Here is a 16,541-nt window from a genome sequence, read left to right as displayed (position 1 = left end):
TTGTATCAGACAAAATGACTTTAAAATAAAGGCTGTTACAAGAGACAAAGGACACTACATAATGATCAAGGGATCAATCCAAAAAGAAAATATAACAACGGTAAATATATACTTACCCAACATAGAAGCACCTCAATATTTAAGGCAAACACTAACAGACATAAAGGAGAAATAAACAGTAACACAATAACTATAGGAGACTTTTAACACCCCACTTACATCAATGGACAGATCATCCAGACAGAAAAATCAATAAGGAAACACAGGCCTTAAGTAACACAGTAGACCAATAGACTTAATTGATATGTAGAGCATTCCATCTGACAGCTGCAGAATACACATTCTTTTCAAGGGCACATGAAACATTCTCCAGGATAGATCACATGCTAGGCCACAAAACAAGCCTCAGTATATTTAAGAAAATTGTAATCCTATCAAGAATCTTTCCTGATCACAATGCCATGAGACTAGAAATCAACTACAAGAAAAAAAAACTGTAATAAGCACAAACACGTGGAGGTGAAACAATATGCTACCAACCAACCAATGGATCACTGAATAAATCAAAGAGGAAATCAAAAAAATACCTAGAGACAAATAAAAACAACAAACCAAAAAACTATGGTATGCACAAAAGCAGTTCTAAGAAGGAAGTTTATAACAATACAAGCTTACCTCAGGAAATAAGAAAAATCTCAAACAACCTAACTTTACACCTAAAGCATCTAGAGAAAGAAGAACAAACAAAACTCAAACTGAGTAGAAGAAATCATAAAGATCAAAGCAGAAATAAATGAAGTAGACTTAAAAAAAACAAATAGAAAGATCAATGAAACTAAAAGCTGGTCATCTGAAAAGATAAACAAAATTGATCAACTTTTAGCCAGCCCCAACAGGAAAAAAAAGAAGAGGGCCAAATTAATAAAATCAGAAGTGAAAAAGGAGAAGTTACAACCACCACCACAGAAATACAAAGGATCATGAGAGGCTACTACAAGCACCTACACACCAATAAAATGGACAATCTAGAAGAAATATACAAATTTTTAGAAAGGTACAATCTCCCAAGACTGAATCAAGAAGAAATAGAAAACATGAACAAACCGGTATTGAAATGAATCAGTAATTTAAAAACTCCCAACAAACAAAAGTCCAGGACCAGATGGCTTCACAGGAAAATTCTATCAAACATTTAGAGAAGAGTTAATGCTTATCCTTCTGAAACTATTCCAAAAAATTGCATAGGTAGGAACACTTCTGAACGCATTCTAAGAGGCCACCATCACCCTAATACCAAAACCAGACAAAGATATCACACAAATACACACACACACAAATTGGAGGCCAATATCACTGATAAACATAGATGCAAAACTTCTCAACACAATACTAGCAAACCAAATCAAGAAATACATTAAAAGGATCATACACCATGATCAAATGGGATTTATCCCACGGATGCAAGGATTTTTCAGTATCTGTGCAATGTGATATACCACATTAACAAATTAAAGAATAAAAACCACACGATCATCTTAGATGCAGAAAAAGCTTTTGACAAAATTCAACATCCACTTATGATTAAAAATGTCAACAAAGTGGGCAAAGAAGGAAGATAACGCAATATAATAAAGGCCATATAGGACCATCCCAAAGCTAACATACTCAATGGCAAAAAGCTGAGAGAATTCCTAAAGATCAGGAACAAGATAAGGATCCCTACACTTTTATTCAACACAGTTTTGGAAGTCCCAGTCACCCCAATTAGAGAAGAAAAAGAAATAAAAGTAGTCCAAATTGAAAAAGAAGTAAAACTGTCACTGTTTGCAAATGACATGATACTATACATAGAAAATCCTAAAGATGCCACCAGAAAACCACTAGAGCTCATCAATAAATTTGGTAAAGTTGTGGAATACAAAATTAACATACAGAAATCTGTTGCTTTTCTATACACTAACAACAAAATATCATAAAGAGAAATTAAGGAAACAATCCCATGAACAACTGCTTCAAAAAGAGTATCTAAAAATACACCCACCTAGGAAGGCAAAAGACCTATACAATGAAAACTATAGGACACTAATAAAAGAAATTGAAGACAACAAAAACAGATGGAAAGATATACCACATTCTTGGATCAGAAAAATCAAGACTGTTAAAATGATCATACTTTGCAAGTCAACGTACAGATGCAATACAATCCCTATCAAATTACCAATGGCTTTTTCACAAAACTAGAATAAATAATTTTAAAATTTGTATGGAAACACAAAAGGCCCTGAACAGCCAAAACAATCTTGGAAAAACGAACAGGGCTGGGCTGGAGGAATCATGCTCTCTGACTTCAGTCTACACTACAATGCCACAGTAAACAAAACAGTATGGTACCTGCACAAAAACAGACACACAGTTGAATAGAACAGGATAGAAAGCCCAGAAATAAACTCATGCACTTATGGTCAATTAATCTACAACAAAAGAGGCAAGAATATACAATAGAGAAAAGACAGTCTCTTCAATAAGTGTTGTTGGGAAAACTGGACAGCTACATGCGAAAGAACGAAATTAGAACATTCTCTAACACCATAAACAAAAATAAACTCAGAACAGATTAAATTAAATCTAAATGCTAAATGTAAAACCAGATGCTATAAACCTCCTAGAGGAAAACATAGGTAGAACACTCTGACATAAATCGCAGCAGTATTTTTTTTGGATTTGTCTCCAAGAGTAACGGAAATAAAAGCAAAAATAAACAAATGGGGTCTAATTAAATTTAAAAGCTTTTGCACAGCAAAGGAAACCATAAACAAAATGAAAAGACAACCTACAGAATGGGAGAGACTATTTGCAAACAACGTGACTGACAAGGGATTAACTTCCAAAATATACAGTTTATACAACAAATATCAAAAACACAAACAACCCAATGAAAAAATGGGCCAGAGACCTACACAGACATTTCCCCAAAGAAGACATCCAGATGGCCAACAGGCACATGAAAAGATGCTCAACATCGCTAATTACCAGAGAAATGCAAATCAAAACTACAATGAGGTATCACTTCACACCTGTCAGAATAGCCATCATCAAAAAGTCTACAAGGGGGCGGGTATAGCTCAAGTGGTAGAGTGCATGCTTAGCATGCACAAGGCCCTGGGTTCAATCCCCAGCATCTCCTGCAAAAATAAACAAACCTAATTTGCACCCCCCAAAAAAACACAAAACAAAAAGTCTACAAACAATAAATGCTGGAGAGGGTGTGGAAAAAAGGGAACCCTCCTACACTATTGGTGGAAATGTAAATTGGTGCAGCCACTATGGTGGTTCTTTAAAATACTAGAGGTACCATATGATCCAGCAATCCCACTCCTGGGCATACAGCTGGAGAAAACACTAATTCGAAAGGATACCATGCACTCGAATATTCATAACAGCACTACTTAAAATAGTTAAGACATGGAAGCAACTTAAATGTCCACTGACAGATGAATGGATAAAGAAGATGCAGTGTATACATATATGATGGAATATTACTCAGCTATTAAAAAAGAAATAATGTTATTTGCAGCAATAAATGGACCTAGAGATTATCATACTAAAAGTGAAGTAAGTCACATAGAGAAAGACTAATATCATACAATATCACTTGTATGTGGAATCTAAAAAAATGATAAAAATAAACTTCTTTACAAAATAGAAACAGACTCACCATCATAGAAAACAAACTTATGATTACCAAAGAGGAAATCAGGGGGGAGTGGGTGTTAATTAGAAGTTTGGGATTAACATTTACACACTACTACATATAAAATAGATAAGCAAGGACCAACTGTATGGCACAAGGAACTATACCCAATATCTTATAATAACCTATTATGGAAAAGAATTTGAAAAAGTATATATATAATGAAAATATATTGTAATATATAATATATATATATATTAAAAACTGGATCACTTTGCTATACACCTGAAACTAACATTATAAATCAATTAGACCTCAATAAAAAATTTTTAAAGAGAAAGTATACATATTGGGAAAAAGAAACCACAATAAGATACCACCTCACACCTGTTAGAATGGCTATCATTAAAAAAAAAAACAACAAATAACAAGGGTTGGCAAGGATGTGGAGAAAACAGAACCCTTGTACACTGTTGATGGGAAGTGTGCACTGCTGGTGGGAATGTAAATTGATGCGGCCACTATGGAAAACAGTGTAGAGGTTCCACAAAAAATTAAAAATAGAACTGCCATATGATCCAGCAATTTCACTTGACTATTTATCTGAAGACAAAAATATCTATTTGAAAAGATATATGCACCCTATGTTCACTGCATTATCTACAATAGTCAAGATATGGAAGCATCCTAAGCATCCACCAATATATAAATGGATAAAGATGTGACATATAAATAAATGGCATATTTTTCAGCCATTAAAAAAAGAGTAATCTTGCCATTTGCAGGAGCATGGACAGATCTAGAGGGTGAAATAAATCAAAACACCACATGATCTCATTTATATGTGGAATCTAAAAAACAAAACAAATAAACAGAACAAAATGAAAACAGACTCATAGATATAGAAAACAAAAAGATAATATCCAGAGGCGAAGGAGGTAGGGAGGTCAAAACGAGTGATGAGGATTAAGAGATACAATACTCCAATTATCAAACAAGCCACAGGAATGTAATACACAGAATGAGGAATACGGTCAATAATATTGTAATAAGTCTGTGTGGGGACAGGTGGTTACTGGACTTATCATGGTGATCATTTCATAATGTATGCAAATATCAAATCACTATGTAGTACACTTGAAATTGAAATATTGTACATCAACTATATTTCAATTTTTGAAAAAATTACTTAGAATACCAGATATCAGGCAACTGATGCCAACATGAAAAGCAAGAAAGAGATTCCTATAGTTCAATGTTGACGAGAAGAAAAAGAAAAAAACTGGTAATTTCCAGTGGAAGAGTCATTTTGTCAAGGCTCTACATAGCTATTTAAATTTGTTCCCTCCAAATGAGACAGCTCAATGTAAATGTAAATTTCCCTGAAGTATCTTAGGATTACAGGCCAGTATGCTATATTCTGAGCATAAACACTGTACAAAGTGCTAACAAGTTATAAGCACCTTACTATTTACATAGCACCTTCATATATTTTATTTCATTTCATTCTTAAACTCCTGACAATTGTGTTCTATTTCCATCTTTCATGTAAGTCAACAAAGGCTCAGCGCAGTTAAGTAACTTTTATGTCACAGAACTAATAGTTGGCTTTTAACCCAGATCTAAATGATCCAAAATAAGGTATTCCAAGCAGAAAAGTATGATTACAATTTTAAATGTCCTTAGCATTATTCAATTCCTAATCAAGTACTTCAATTAGTGATTCACTGACACTCTCACCCTCAACTAAATACTAAACGTTAATTTCAGTTTATGACCAAAAACACGAATAGCACACATTTCAACTACAAAGATAAAAATAAGTGCTATGTAATCAGTTATCTTACATTTTTAAACAGAAAAATATAATTAAATTATTAATTAGGGTAAAGAAAGAGGCTTTTATGAGCAAGGATAACTTTTAGCATCTTACTAATCTTCAGAAATCCACTGTGACATAGTCACACAATCCATGTAAAATCTTTCCTCTCTTATGTCAAGTTTCTACTATTTCAAGTACTCAATTCACTGTATTCCCACTGCCTACATCTAACATTCACCAACCTCTTAATCCTTTCCCAGAAGTATCTCTTTGAATTCTGATTGCTTACCATCCATCTCTGAGTTCTAGATTGCTACCTGCTTAACAAGGTAGGTCTCAGTTTACAGATGCCAAAGTAAATCAGAGCAAGCCATACTAGAGGAAAATGCAACATTAGCTTGAACCCTTACAAACATTCTATCCCAGAGGAGAAAAAAATTTTAAATGGTTCTTCCTCCATTGATGAGCATCTATAACTAGCTTTCTCCCTTATTGTGGTTTCAGAACCAACAAAGAAACAAAAGAGTCAATCAGATGAAGATAAAAATATAGATGAAACCAGAGGCCAAAAAAGCTTCCTATTACTTCAATTGTAAATTAAACTCAGAACTGTACATGTTCCATTTCCTTCTCCCTCATAGGGTCCAGCCTGCTCAGATAACTCTACCGCACAGAGAAGTAGAGAATATGTCCCAAGAACTCAGAGTTCCAAAAACAGAACCAGAAGTCACTGAGCAAAAGCATACTCAGTCCCTTCTCCTAGCCTTACCTAATCATCCCTTGGGAGGGTATCTCACTCAGGGGGTAGAAAGAAGGGGGAAAGCAACTTCCAAAAGAGAACGTCCTTGCTTTACATGGTAGAAACATGGAGAGAAGAAAATAATGGTTCCTCCTTCAAAAAAACATAATCTACACTAACACACAGCAGATTCTTCAGGATGTTTTTAAAATTCTCAGAGAGGAACACCTCACAAACATAATACCTATCTTTTCCTGTTTCACTTCCTACAGCAGAGAGGGGCAGGAATTGAATGAAGAGATATTAGGCTAGCTTAACCTGAGAAGACTGGGCTAAAAGAAAGAAAATCAAGTCTGCAAACCCCCAAAATAGTCTTGATTCAAAATCAATATTCCACACAGTTTTTGCATTGTTATAATAAATTTAGTTGTAAAAGGCAGAGCTCTTTATAAAAAGTTGCACAGTAGACAAAGTGGTCCTTGACCATTTTATCTTCCTTTTCAAAACTCTCTCCCTCACCTAGCCTCCTCTCTCAACCTTCCCCTGCAGCGAAGATCTTCACCTTGCCCTTATTATGGCTAAGGTCCAATTCTTTCCTAGGTCTGACCTCTAAACTCCCATTCCCCACAGCCTAAGTATGAATCAGATTATGTGATTAAAGTACTTCGCACTAATGGGTAAATGTGGTTTAATCCACAGGGTTCAATTCCACAAATATCATTAAGCCCTACTATGTATAAGCAACTGTCTTTAACAGAATACCTATTCTTACAAGAAAAACTAGTTAACTCAAAACAATCTTTTAATAGACAATGTAAGAGAGAAGCACCTGAGTGCCTGCTTCACATTACACTCTCCCCTTCCCATTACTTCCCATCCCAATGCCCCATACTCCCATTCTATCTGCCAGGGAATAAAATCCAAGGAATCAATATTGCTTCCAGTAAAAGTCAATGACTGGGAAGACAACATGGGATGCACAGCAAACAATAAACATTCAAAACCACAGATGAGTTGTAGAGGGTCTCCTCGATTTAATTTTACATATTAATTCCAAGTACAATAAAGGGATTCTCAATAAATCAATTCCCTTACAAGATACCTATAAATCAACTTTGCTCAGAACCCTGAGTTACTAAACCACATATACTGAGAGGAGTTTTCTTCAGTTATTTCCATAGTTAAAATATTAATTAGTATCGGTTCAATTTGCTCAATCATATTTAAAGGCTATTAAACTTATCTACTGTTTTCAGTCTGAGTTGACATTTTTTCCCCAAGTCCTCCTAGGTTTGAAATTCCAAACTAATTGGCATACTTACTTTAAATCTTTTTTTTTCAGTTTTAAAATTTATTAATTCTTACTTATAACAGAGGTCCAAAACTGGAGAGCAAGATACAATTACTCACAGGTTTGGGATTGGTTGGGCCACATGAAGTTATTTTTAACTGTATCAACTAGTTGTCAATATTTTTTAAAGTCAGGAGACTGCAAGAAAAACTCTAGATTTCATGTGTTCTCTGGAGAAGGCTGAAGATTGGGACCATATTCATGTATGGCACTAATCAGGTGAACCCAAGAACTGGATGTCCGTCTTCAATGAGGCATAAACTCTCTATGCATTTCACTCTTTTCCACTTTCATCTGCCTAGTATCTGAGGCATGTGAGTTTGTTACTCATAACCTATTCTACTGAAAGGTGCATAATATTTTCCAGATCAAGTCACCTAAATGTAAAAAGCCACAGAGCAGACAATATTGGCTTGCAACTTCACAGTTAATAAAAATTTTTCACAAGGCTTAGAGAAAGGTGTGAGAAAAAAAATTCAGACTGGTGGAAGGGTAATATACAGAATGTAGAAAGCCCATCTGAAAGCTTTTTCAGGAGTGAGGGGAAAAAAGGTGAAAGAATTCCGAAATAATCGTCGAGACACAGAAAGCTTTCCTGATTGAACACTATGTTACTCCATGGTTCCTTTCCACACTCCATGCTTCAGAATTACTCTTCCTACTTTCCCTTAATGTATACAATAATAGTCAGTATATAAACTCTGAAAAATTATCCAGAAATTTATGAAACACATTTATGCCTTCAAAATTCTCCTCACACACTTGAGTCTTAACCCACCATCAAATCTTCTCTCAAGCATTTTCTACTGCTTTCTGATTTGTATTCTAATGACAACTATAGTCCTCATTTTCAGGACTTCAGTCCTGGATGGGCTCTCCAGTACAGGAATTTTTTTTGGCTCTTATAGACGCACTCTTTATTATAACTCTTAATCTAATTTCTACAGTCCATTACATTCAAAATCTATCCAATACCACTCATCTCTAAAAAGTCTTAATCAAATTTTTTTGTGTGTAGGGGTGGGGAGGGCCCAACTACCCAAATAAAACAAATATTCTGTGATTCTTCACTGAAATTGCTAATTTAAATAAAAAGCTTGAAGACTCCTAAAAATTAAAAAAAATACGTAAAATTTATATGCTAAGTGCATAAAGTGACAAGCAAGTGATGCTCTATCTTCAGCATGCCTGGACCAGCCACTTCTCATCATGGACTTAAAAGTACTGAAGCAAAAAGTAGGAAACCTGTGAGGCCCAGGGATGGTCACACTGCCCCCACACGAAGAAACTGGTAAGTGATGTCTCACCTCCCTGTATCCCATTCCTAAGGATAAAGGGTGTTAGAAGACTTGCACCTGAAGAGAAAAACAAGCTTTTCTGTGCGAGTTTTGGGAAAACAAAGCTTTATCACACGTGATACCGTTACAGCATAAAACCACGCAGCACATTATTGGAGTCTCACTCCTCTTCACCAAAAGCGAGACTCGGGCCACCATAGCCCCTATTGTGATGTGCCCTCAGGATGTCACGGCGTTAATCCAGGATGACAGAAAAGGGGCGGGACCACACGGTTCCTCTGCCCTGGGAAGGAGGGTTGAAGGTATCGCCTTCATCTCTGGGGAAAGGCCTCGGGACTCCCAACCCCAAAACAGCACCCCCGAAACCCAGTCCCTTCCCTGCCTCTCAACTGGGTGGCAGCGGCCGGAGCCGAAAACCCCTAGCAGGGTCCAGAACGCTCAGACCACCGCCACAGCAGCCCGGCTTTCCAGCCCAGATTCACTCTCCGCCCCCTTCCTCCTTCGCCCCCGCCGAGCCTAGCCTCCGACACCGCCCCCACCAACTTCCCCAGCTGAGTCTAGTCACCCTCGAACCTGCAGTTCCCCTTGAGTGTCCAGGCACTGGTCAAAGCCAGCGACAACTCCGCGTCCTTCCCAATTGGATCCCTCCAGAAGTGGCGGCGGCGGCGGCGGCGGCGGCGGCCACTCGGACGGCTGCGGCTACCAGAGCCGCCCCGGGTGGTTGCAGGCCGGCTCTTAAGCCCCTTCTCGCGAGAGCCCGCAGTCCGAAAGAGCGAGGCTAGCTGCGTTCTCGCGAGAATGGTGACTCGCCGCCCAGGAGTTGGGCGGGGCGGGGCGGGGCGGGGCGGGGCGGGGCGGGGCGGGGGTGGTGCGGGCGGTTGAGGGAGTGGGTCTCTGGGGTGGGCGTTCTGCCTGGGGGCAGGCGTTGCAGAGTGGAAGGCGCCGGTCTTTACAGATGTCAACTGGGGGTCTTAGACCGCGAACCTGAGTGGCTGCAAGCAGTTTCCCCCAAATCTTTGAATTCCACGTTTTTCCTTGACTTCCTATCACCGTTAGAAAAAAGCGGACAGCGTCTCCAGCCCAGAGTTGGAGAAATATCACGGGGACGTTGAGTCTCCTCAGGGAAGGCGTTTCCCTCAAGTGAGGAAACTCCGAAAGCGCCTTTGCCGGCTCAGCTGGCGGGTATTAACCGACCTGGGTTCAGACAGGGCTGTCCTATTAAGGGCCACCCTGTAGTCCCTAGCGTCCGCAGCTGTTTATTTTTAAACACCGGGTTGGCGGGAACCGATGTGCCAGCTGAAACTCCCGCAGTTGGGCCCCTTATCGAACGTCGAGAGTCACCTGGATAGGAGATCGCTCCTTGTGAGCAGAAGGTCGCCAGGATAGTTTCCGTCGTTCAACTTTCCTGAGCCTACTGTGTGTCACATGCTGGAAAACATGAAAAATACGGCCTCCGCCCTCGAAGCTCACATCCTGGGGGCGAGACCCACCCGAAAACAGATAATCCCGTTACCCTGTGATGAAGGCCAAAAGCTGCTCGCTGCTCGCTGTGGGAGCAGAGGGAGTAACCGGCTCAGCCTGCCATGTTGAGGAAGCCTCCACCAGGGAGTGACAAATGAGCTGAATCTTGAAGAATGAGTAAAATTTCCCCAGTTTTGAGAAGAGTGGGAGCGGCGCTACAAGCAGAGGAAGCCACAAGGAAAAGGACCTGGTTTGAGTAATTTGCTATAAAAACATTTTGTGGAAAGGACTTGGCTGAAAAACATTTAATCACTGTTGGGGAGAGAAAACTCCCTAGCTCCCAAATGTAATAACCCAAGTGTTTTTCAACCAATGTTTATGCTAAGGAGATGAGTGGTTGCGCTGCACAATAGAGGATAGCGGATAGCGAACATCCTCTTCCTCATCTAAGGCCACCTAAATGTGAGAGACCTAAGGGAAATCGGTTATTGTCATAGTGTACCAGTTATTATTGCCAACATTCTGCTAAACTGGAAATCTAACAATTTCTAAGAAAGAAGAGCGATCTAATAGTTTTGTAATACAGTTATAATCTCATGGAGAAACTTCCTCAAGCAACAAAACAATAAAAACTTCACTGGCGTTGATTTATTATCATAGCTTTCTTCTGTAAGATAACATCAACGGAGGTAATTCTATAGTCCAATTTAGGGTTAGCGAGGTCTGTCAAACAGGAGTTATTTCTCCACATCAAAATAGAAAGTATCACTTCCTAACGAGAGGCTCTGATATTCTGCTATAGGGTTTCCACCAATCTCCCTTTAGACACATTATTTTTATATTATTATGTATATGGATACTATAGCTTTATTTTGCTCACACTACTTTCCCTACAAATAAGCCTAACACTTAATTGGGGTAAAAAAGTTCATAAACACAGTCATTATGTTGTACACCTGAAAATAATATAATGCATATCATTATACCTCAATTTTTTAAAAATTAAAAATAAATTTTAGATAAAGTAGGTCTAACCCTGCTGTGGGCTAATCAGGTGCTCTGCACAGTATAATTCATGAGTTCTATTCCCAGTTCTAGGAATTTCCCAGGAAACATTGGAAGAATTATATTAGTGAAAGACTTCAGATGAAATATGCAACCTTTATTCCATGCTGGGAATCTGGTCAAATCATTGTACCTTGCTTTGAGGTGTCTGTAGTTCATTTTATTCTGTTATTCTTTTTTTTTTAAGTGAGAAAATCTAATAAAGCTATCATTGTCATTCACTTAAAAAAATTAACTTTTCAAATAAATATTAATTTGGGAGCTTTGATAGCAGCTATACATCTAGTAGCTAATGCCATTGATCACAAACTGCTCTGCACAATCATTTGTAAATGCTAGCTGACTCAATGAGGTAAGGTTCAGACCCTTAATGAAAGTCTTTCTTTCACAATATCAATCCATTTATCAAAGAAGTCAAAACAAATAAATAGAAGTTTCATAGAGAAAACTGACCAAACAAGTTCTTCTGGTTGTCTATATTATTGTACCTCATAGCATGCTAACACAAGATTGTATCAAGGCAGAGGATGTTGCAGAAAAGTGTATTACAGCTCAGTTGTGATAGCAACCTGGATCTGGGTGAGAGACCAAGCAGCACTGGGAGAGTTGGAGAACTCAGGTTTATTACCCCAGCAGGCCCAAAGGAGTTAACACTCCAAGCTCTGGACCCTGGCTGCAGGTTTACACAGGCTTTTATAGGCTACCAGTTTACACTTTGCAACATCAGGTGCAAATAAGGTATAACAAAAGTTGACTAATTAGGAACGAGCTTTGTAGAAATGGACCAATCAGGAGGGAGGGAAATGGACCAATCAGGAGGGAGGGAAATAACCAATCAGGAGTGAGCTCCATGCAAATGAATTACTACAAATGGACCAAATGGGAGTTAGCTCAGGGAACCAATAGAATTTTAGGGGTAAGTTCCACTTTCCTAGAAGTAAGCCACTTCAGAGGCAAAAAGTGAGACAGAGCTGTTGGGCCAGAGAACCCGATGGTGCTGGTAGGACAGTAGTGACCCTGCCTGGGGGTCCTGCGGGTCTTTTTTATGGGGTTTCCCACCTCAAGGATAAGACAGACCTCTGGCTGAGCACTTGCTCAAAGAATTAATGACAAGCCACATATTCAGAATCCTATTTAACTTTGAAGTCTGGGATTTCTTTGTACTACAAAGTTTGAGCACTGTCACCTAATGTCAGGAAATGGAAAATCATACTCACACACACAAAAAAACCAATTCAGCAAATACATTTATTGATTAAGACCCTGTGTAAGAATACTAGGAGAGATACAGACATTATTAATATATAGGTTCTACTAATAAAAAGGAGATGTGTAATTAAATATCAAAAAGAAAACAAGTTGGGTCATACAGAGATAAAGATAATGTGCTATGGGAGGTCAGACATAGGAAAGTTTACTTCTGACTGAAGATAAGAAGGTACAGAAATAGGGGAGGAAAGGAAAGATTGATTTGGGGTCTTAAGGAATAGATAGGAGTCTGCCTTGAAGCTATAGTAGGGAAGGGCATTCCTATCGAAAGATCAACAAAGGCATATAAATAGCTAAACTCAGTATCTTGTAGGGGGGAACAATGAGCAATTAAAAAGAATAAAAAGGAAGACTAAATGGGGACAAAAAGACCTTGGAATGTTAAGTTATAGTAGGAGTCTGTAAACTTTTTCTGTACCTTGTTAGCCTGCAATAGAGTGAAATCTCACATCTTTCACAATATTTGACAGATCTTGTTAGGCTTGTGTGTGTGTGTGGAAATTGACAAGTTGGTCCAAAAATTTATATATAAATGTAAAAGTTCTAAAATAGCCAAAACAATTATGAAAAAGTTGAAAATTTTAACACTTCAAGATTTCAAAACTTACTGCATTGCTACAGGAATCAAGCATAGAGCTAAGCTAGATAATGGAATAGAACTGAGTACAGAAATGAACCCTTATATTTATGGTCAATTGATTTTCAGCAAATATGCCAAGACAATTCAATTCAATGAGAAAAAGATAGTCTTTTCAAAAACCTGGTGCCTGGTGCCTGGTGCCAGAACAATAGGATATGTGTATGCAAAACAAAGCAAAAAAAAATTTAAAACAAAACAAAACAACAAAACTTAGATCCTTACCTCATGAAGAAATTAACCTTAAATGAAACACAGACCTAAATATAAGAACAAAGCATAAATTTGCTAAAATCTTCATGATTTGGGGTTAGGCAAAGAGTTCCTAGATATGACCAAAAGCACAAGGCATAAAAGAAAATTGATAAATTGGGCTACATTAAAACTGAAACTTTTTGAGTTTATGCTTCAAAAGACAGTATTAAGAGAATGACAAGACAAACCATAGACTGAGAGAAAATGTTTGCAAATCATATAAAGGACTTGCACTTGTATAAAGAAATCTTACAAGTCAATAATAAATGAGACAACTCAATTAAAAAATGGCAAAAGACTTGCAAAGACATTTGTATGAAGACATACAAATAACTAATTAGCACAGAAAAAGGTGCTCAATGTCATTAGTCATCAAGTAAATGTAAATTAAAACCACAATGAGATACCACTATACACCCACTGGAATGGCTATAATAAAATATCAGACAACAGCAAATGTAGATGAAGATAGGGAGAAGTTAGAGCCTTCATATGGTTAAGGTGTTAAGGTGAACGTAAAATATTACAGCCACTTTGGAAAACAGCTTGTTAGTTCTTTAAAGTTAAATATAAACTTATCATACTATACAGCAAATAGCAAAAAACAAACAAACAAACAAAAAACCCCAAATAACCTAATTTTAAAATGGGCAAAGGACTTGAATAGACATTTCCCAAAAGTAGACATACATTACTATGTATGGCCCACACGTATATGAAAATATGCTCAACGTCATTAATAATCAGGGAAGTGCAAATCAAAACCACGATGAGACATTAGTTCACACCTGTTAGAATGGCCAGTATCAAAAAGATAAAAGGTAACAAAAGTAGTGGCAAGGATGTGGTGAAAAGGGAACCGCTGTACACTGCTAGTGGGAATGTAAATTGGTACAGCCATTATGGAAAATAGTATGGAGGTTCCTCAAAATTTAAAAATAGAACTACCTCACAAATGATGTATCTGATAAGGGGTTAATGTCCAAAATATACAAAGAACTCAACTTAAAAAAAAATTAAAAAATGGGAAGAGGATCTGAATAGACATTTTTCCAAAGATGACATACGGATGGTCAACAGGCACATGAAAAGATCCTCAACATCACTAATCATCAGGGAAACACAAATCAAAGCCACTATAAGATATTACATCATTCCTGTCAGAATGGTTATTATCAAAAAGCCAACAAATAACAAATATTAGCCAGGATGTGGAGAAAAGGGAACTTTTGTTCACTGTTGGTGGGAATGTAAATTGGTGTGGCCACCGTGGAAAGCAGTATGGAGGTTCCTCAAAAAGCTAAAATTAAAATAGAACTACTATATAACCCAGCAATCCTACTTCTGGGCATTTACCTGAAGAAAATGAAGACACTAATTAGAAAAGATATATGCAACCCTATGTTCATTGTCACATTATCTACAATAGCCAAGATATGGAAGCAACTTAAGTATCCATTAATAGATGAATGGATAAAGAAGATGTAGTAGATAAATACAATGGAACATTACTCAACCATAAAAAAATGAAATCTTGCCCTTTGCAACAACATGGATGGACCTAGAGGGTATTATGCTAAGTGAAATAAGTAATGCAGAAAAACAAATACTGTATGACTTTAGTTGTATGTGGAAACTAAAAAACAAAACAAATCAGTAAACATAACTAAATAGAAAGATAGAAACAGAGAACAAAGAGCTGGTTGCCAGAAGGGAGAGGGGTGGGAGGATGAGTGAAATAGGTGAGGCAGATTAAGAGGTACAAACTTCCAGTTACAAAATAGATAAGTTACAAGTATGAAAAGTACAGTGTGGGGAATATAGTATAATTATGTAATACACTTGTATGGTGACAGATGACAACTAGACTTATCATGGTGATCATTTTGTAATATATAGTAATATCAAATCACTATGTTGTATACCAGGACTAACATAGTGTTGTAAGTCAATTACACTTCAAAAATAAACAACCAAACATAGAAAAAGAGATCAGATTTATGGTTTACAGAGGTGGGGTGAGGGAGGGGGAACTGGATGAAGGTAATTAATAGGTACAAACTTCCATTTATAAGATAAATAACTACTAGAGATATAATGTAAAACATGATAAATATAATTAACGCTGCTGTACATTATATATGAAAGTTGTTAAGAAAGTAAATCCAAAGAGTTCTCATCACAAGGGAAAATATTTCTTTTATTTCCTATTTTCTTAATGTATCTATATGAGATGATGGATGTTCACCAAACTAATTGTGCTAATCACTTCATGATGTATGTAAGTCAAATCATTATACTGTACACCTTAAACTTACACAGTGCTGTATGTCAAGGTATACTGTCAAGTATACCTCAATAAAACTATTAGAAAAAAATAGAACTGCCATATGATCCAACAATCCTACTTCTGGATATATATCCAAAGGAAATGAAATTAGGATTTTGAAGAGGTATCTTTACTCCCATTTTCAGTGCAGTATTATTCACAATAGTCAAGATGTGGTTGGAAACAACCTAAATACCCATTGACAAAGAAATAGATACAGAAAATACAGTATATGTGTGTGTGTGTATGTGTATATGTGTGTGTGTCTGTGTGTGTGTTGGAATATTATACAGCCTTTAAAAAGAAGGAAAATCCTGCCATTGTGACAACATGAATGAAACTGGAGGACATTATGTTAAGTGAAATAAGCCAGACACAGAAAAATAGATACTGTATGATCTCAGTTACATGTAGAATCTAAAATAGTCAAAGTCATAGAAGCAGAGAGTAGAATAGTGTTGGCCAAGGGAGAAAAAGGGAGATGTTAATCAAAGGGCACTAAGTTTCATGAAGTCTATCTGGATCTAGGTGTGGCCCTTGTTCTGATATCAGAGGCCCTGAATATCAAACCTGGGTATGGGCAAACTGCATTTTTCCCTTGGCAACCTTACACCTCTTTAAGGC

The 16,541-nt window shown here is 37.3% G+C and overlaps 1 protein-coding gene across 3 annotated transcripts in view; it reads right to left on the bottom strand.

Moving 5' to 3' along the window:
- The window catches only part of BTBD10 (BTB domain containing 10), a 67,331-nt gene extending 57,675 nt beyond the window's left edge, over nucleotides 1-9,656 (bottom strand). For 2 of the 3 annotated variants that reach the window (XM_074372366.1, XM_010964843.3), the window contains exon 1: nucleotides 9,475-9,612. The gene's annotated coding sequence lies outside the window, so the exon portion shown is untranslated. Of the gene's footprint in view, nucleotides 1-9,474 lie in introns of all 3 variants that reach the window. The other variant, XM_074372367.1, reaches the window with a different exon arrangement.
- Between the last annotated feature and the right edge of the window lie 6,885 nt (nucleotides 9,657-16,541).

Source organism: Camelus bactrianus, chromosome 10 (assembly GCF_048773025.1).
Source record: "Camelus bactrianus isolate YW-2024 breed Bactrian camel chromosome 10, ASM4877302v1, whole genome shotgun sequence".
NCBI classification, from domain to species: Eukaryota; Metazoa; Chordata; class Mammalia; order Artiodactyla; family Camelidae; genus Camelus; species Camelus bactrianus.
The sequence above is the reverse complement of the archived record's forward strand: the minus strand, read 5'-3'. Positions and strand labels throughout refer to the sequence as shown.